Source organism: Suncus etruscus, chromosome 13 (assembly GCF_024139225.1).
Source record: "Suncus etruscus isolate mSunEtr1 chromosome 13, mSunEtr1.pri.cur, whole genome shotgun sequence".
Lineage (NCBI taxonomy): Eukaryota > Metazoa > Chordata > Mammalia > Eulipotyphla > Soricidae > Suncus > Suncus etruscus.
In genome coordinates, this window is record NC_064860.1 from 69,048,174 (window position 1) to 69,054,173 (window position 6,000).

Here is a 6,000-nt window from a genome sequence, read left to right on the forward strand (position 1 = left end):
CACTGTGATGAAGTGTTGTAAAGCGTCTGTCCTTGAAGCTGTGGAGGGAGCAGAGCGTTCCCTGGATTAGGTTGGACCACACTGGCTGAGCTGCCTCACTGCCCCTATGAATTCAACTGTTGATTATATGATGCCATCTTCCTCCTTTTTGTATCCACACCCACACGATTCCCCCTGTTGGATGTTACTGCGTGAATAAAGCAAGGATCAGTGGAAAAAAAATCTTATTTATTAAGTGTGAGATAAGGGCGATACCCAGAATTTTAAATAATATCTAAATAATTTAAGTTTGAGAATTACTAAATTATCATTTCTAGTTTGACAAGTTAATGATGCTCATACCACTTTGTATTCTGAAACAATATCAATTCTTATTGTTTCACATTCTTATTTGTATTATTCTGCTTTGCATTTCATTACGCTATTATCTTTGCTGAATCTTTCATTATAGAACTGAAGTGCTTCTGGTCAACTGTGGTACTTTTTTTTTTTAATTTTTGACCATACCTATATTGCTCATGGATTAGTCCTGATCTTGAGCTCAGGAATTATTCCTGTCATGCTTGGGAAGTCATGAGTTTCCAGGGATTGTACATAAGACAAATGCCCTACCTACTCTACTATTGCTTCATTTCCAACTGTGGGTTTGGGGACACAATTTTTGAAAGTATTTTTTAGTATTTTGTTTGGCCTAGAATAAATTAAATATATTAAAATAAATTGTTTCTGTAAGTACTTATATAATACGATTTTGCTTTGCTTCTAAGATTAGATGACATTACGAACATTATGGTTGGTATTGCTCTGGATGTTCTCTCTTGAACATATATCTCACTCTCTCTCACTGATATTTTTTCTACATAAGTTTATTTAAATAATTTTTACTTCATGTAAATGATTAAAAACAAGTAGTTTAAAAAATAACCAATTGTTACAATATGTCTGACCTAATGGAAAGATTGAAGTCCAACCAGGAAGTTCTATGTTTTCATAAATGTGTAATAAAATTTTTAATTGAAGAGGAAAAATGCTGAATATGGCTTAGATCCAAGAACATCTGTGTTCCTGGTATCCCAAAAGTGTAGAAGGAGCAGATGCAACTGAATATATAGCAGACGCCTTGGCACATTTCCCAATAATGTGGAAAAGAGCTCTGGCTGCATATGGAAGGTTTCTAAAACACTGAAAAGTGAAAAATATTGGGGAATTCCCATATAGTATTTATTATTTGTTATTTTAAAGAGAGCTATAAAGTGGTCTGGAAAAATGAAGAAAAATTATTTACACCAGTGAAAAAAATTAGTCACTGCATAAAACCAATATCACAATATAATTGCATTTTAACATAGACATGATAGAGTGTTATTAGACAGGTTTGTACATAGAGATTATTTTCTTTTTAAAACTATTCTCTTTTTAAAGTCAGAATATTGTCTTTTATCTATTAAGTAATTATTCATAGTTTTCTTAGACAGAAATTAAAAAATTACATGGCAGATATCAGAAAATTAAAGTGTGGAATGTAGGAGGGATGAACCACATAATATGAAGATATTTTGCAAATGCCATTAAACCATACAAATTGTTGTAAATTTTTTAAAAGTTAATATTTGTGTAGGTCACAGTACTTTAACATATTCATATATGTTTAACATGTATAATCTTTTCTTGACTCCTTTTCAACTGTGTTTGTGTGGCACATCTCTGATCAGCTGCATGTAAGAAAGGCACATTAATTCCTGTATTATCTTTCTGGCACCTGATTTTTATCCTTCAAATTTTGACATGTATATTACTTTAATTTACTTGAATATATAGAGCCTTTTTATGTATCTGGAGCAAATTCACTTGATCATGTTTTATAATTTTTAAGTTCATTGATTACTTTTATTTGCTTAAATTTCTATTGAGTAATTTGTTCAGTTTCACCAGATATTTTTTCCCATTATGTTCTGCTTTATTTTTTTTAATCAGGAAATGTTGACTTCAAAAAATGTGTTTAAAATTTTGTGTCTCATCATAGGAAATATTCCTTAAAAATGTTCCAGGTACATTTAAAAAATATCTATTTGGCCTTTTTTGAAAGGGTATCCTAAAAATGAATATTAGACTCTCTTCTGGCTTTACTTACCATTTGAGATTGTTGTTTCTTTTTATTTAGTTTGATTTTTGGATTATATCTAGTGGTGATTACTTCTGACTCTGCACGTTATGGATTGGAGTAGCATTAATTTGCCTGTTCTGAGATTTTACTAATAATTATATCAGATCCTATTGTATTAAAGTCCATAATTGTTTATATTTAAAGTATTTATCCCATATTTATATCTGAAATATAACTATGTTTGCTAATGCAATATAATTTGGATTTTTTGTGACTTCAATGTTTATTACGTTATTGCTAGATCTCCAAAGTTTCAAACTATTAAGCAAACTATTAAAATACTATGTATCTTAACTATAATTTTACTTAAAATATTGATGCACTGATTTTATATTTTTGCATGTACTATACTTTCAAAATATATAATCACAAAGTGATTGTTTTAAAATTAATGAACGTGTTTCTGGCAGAAATATGTAGTTCTTATTTTCTAATTCAAATAGCAATTTTAAGATTATGAAAATAACATTGAATTGGGACTGGAGAAATAGCACAGCTACAAAGCATTTGCCTAGCATGCAGCTGACCTGGGACAGATTCGAGTTTGATCCCTAGCATCCTATATGGTCCCCTGAGCCTGCAAGGAGAGATTTCTGAGTGCAAAGCCAGGAGGTAATGCCTGAGCGCTGCTGGGGGTAGCCCCCCCAAAACGAAATAAATAAATAAATAAATAAATAAATAAATAAATAATAGAATAACAGTGAAAATAGTTAGCAACAAGAAATAAAAAAGTTTTATTAGAAAGATGTTAAGGGGCAAGAGAGGTGGTGCAAGCAGTAAGGCATCTGCCTTGCTGGTGCAAGCCTAGGATGGACTGCGGTTTGCTTTCTGAGGGCATAGCCAGGAGTAACCCCTGTGTGTCACTGGGTATGGCTCAAACACAAAAACAAATAAAGAAAAGATGTTAAGTTGTAATTGCTCTAGATGACACCATGTTGAATGCATTGAATAAGCATTAAAGGTATTAAAATTTATTAGAAAAACTATGTAAAATCGTTTAAAAATCAGTATAGAAAAATCTATTGTAGTTCTTTATAAAACAGAAATTAAAAGAAATTTTATCTAAAATAATTAGAATATATTTAGCAAAAAAGGTGAAAAACCTTTACATCCAAAGCTCATAGAAACTCTGAAGACAGAGAACAAGTTTTTAATGGATAAGTTTCCCATTTACATGATTTGCAGAAAAATGATCTACTAAAATGTTTATTGTAATACAACAAGATACAGATTAGTACATCCTCAGTCAACTGTCAATAACATTTTTTTAAATAATTTTAAATGTGACCACAGTTAGTTACTAATATTTCACAGTAATATTTAAGGTACATAGTGAATTGAATTAGGGGCACTCTCACCACCAGTGTTGTCTTTCCTCCACCCCTGTTCCCAGCATGCATCCCATATCTCTGTGCTTTGCCCCCCTGGACTGATAGTATAACTGGTTCCCTTTTTGTATAGCTTGTTGTAGATTGAGTATTAATTCTGTTGTTATTGACCTTGGGTTTGATGTTTAAGTCTGATCTTATTTTTTTAATTTCTATTCAATGTTCATACAACTGTTTAGTCTTGGTACCACCTATTTCCCCCCTCAATTTATGAGGCAGAACAAGATGATTCAAGTTATGTGGTTCTGTTTGAAAAAAAAAAAAGAAAGAAAACAAGAAAATAAATGGGAAGAGTCCATCTAGACGCAGTGGTCCTCAAACTATGGCCCGCGGGCTACATATTGTATTTGTATCTGTTTTGTTTCTTCATTGCAAAATAAGATATATGCAGTGTGCATAAGAATTCGTTCATAAGTTTTGTTTTTACTATAGTCAGACCCTCCAGTGGTCTGAGGGACAGTGAACTGGCCCCCTGTTTAAAAAGTTTGAGGACCCCTGGTAGAGCTTAAAATATCAATTTAAAAGAAGAAGGGGAAAAAGGAGAAAAAATAAAAAGAAAAAAAAACACAAAACAAACAAAAAACTAAACAAAAAAGCAGCAACTACAAAAAATGCAGCACAGCAACAAAGACAACAACCAAACAATAACCACAAGAATGAAAAGAAAGGAAAGCAGGAATGATGTGGCAAGGTTTTTTTGAAATGTTAATAACATTTTTAAAGAAAATAAAATACCAAATATTAAGATTTAATGGAATAATAAAATATGTCAATTTGCCAATTCTGAGAAGAAAAATAATGGAAATACTTATTACCTTACATAAAATTATATTACAGAGAAAAACATTAAAAGTGTATTTTAGTAACACAAAATATATAGAGAAGGGTCAGGGACATAGTACAAGTGCTAAAGCACTTAGCTAACATGTGACTTACCTACGTTAATCCCTTATATTGCATAGAGATCTGGGCACTATCCAAGTTATCTAAGAAACTTTTAGCCACTGCTAGGTGTGGGTCCACTATCCCCAATGCAAGAAATCAATTGGATATTAATGAAGCCCCATAAATACACTTGTATTTGATAATACTTAATTTATTTTGAGTAAAGATAAAACTATAGAACAAAAGAGAGTCTCTACAACAAATAGGATTGGAATAAATGAACAGCCATATATGAAAAAATTAAGGTGAATACTCTAAGTCCATATATAAACATAAATTAAAAATAGTTGAAGACCTTAAATTACAAATCAAAACCATATAGTATACAGGTAAAGAATTATTAGTATTGGCAGTATTTTGGAATTTAACAATAGCAAGAAAAATAAAACTAAAACTAAAAAATGAGAAGATAGTAATATAAAATAGATTTTGGAGAGCCAAAGAAAATATTAACAAAATTAAAGACAGTCTATAATAAGTTTGCCTAATTATGCACCAAATAAAATACACATTGTTAATATTTAAGGGCTGTTAATAAAGCCTATGAGGATGCAGTAAGGTGGAGATAAAATCTTTTGGTTAACTGTGAGCTCACTACCAACAAACAGGCAATGCCAATGGATGAGATACAGCAAGATAGAGACCAGCACAAAGAGATGCATTTGACTGCTGCTCAAAGGCTGTGCATTTCTTCTAATAAATGAACACCAGCACAACACTTAAAACACACCACACTGCTAAGGTGATAATAGGGAAATAATTCAGAACTTCACAATGCTTAGAGTATGAAGTTGGTAACTCTGAAGACTTAAGAAGTTCCAGTCACCTATATAGCCTCCCAAATAAGGATGCTAGAAACAAAGATGTGTAGGATGTTCAAAGAACTCAAAAAAGAAAGCATGGAACAATAAAAAAAGAACCACAACTAAAACTTGAGAAAATGTGAAAGTAGAAATGAGAAAATTTCAAACTGAAATAAGTGATTAAAAAATTAGTAGGTGAAAAGAAAAACTCACTAGGAAGCCTAACCAGTAGATTAATAACAGCTGAAGAGATATTCAGTGAGCTACAAAGAAAAGAATCAGTGAGCTTGAAGATGAGTTTTATAATACTTTTGTGCAGAAGAGAGGCAAAAAGGGCCTTAAAATTGATGACCAGAGAAGGAAAAAAATCCTCAAAGAGAGTGCATGCAATTGCATCCTGGATGCCTTAAGAGTACAAGCTATCTACCCTAGGAACACAAAAATATAATACAAAAATCCCTTCCTTAACACTTATATTCATTGCAGCACTGTTTATCATAGCAAGACTCTGGAAATAACCAAGATGCCCTTCAACAGATGAATGGCTAAAGAAACTGTGGAACATATAAACAATGGAATATTATGCAGCTGTCAGGAGATATGAAGTCATGAAATTTTCCTATATATGGATGTACATGGAATCTATTATGCTGAGTAAAATAAGTCAGAGAGAAAGAAAAATATGCAGAATGGTCTCACT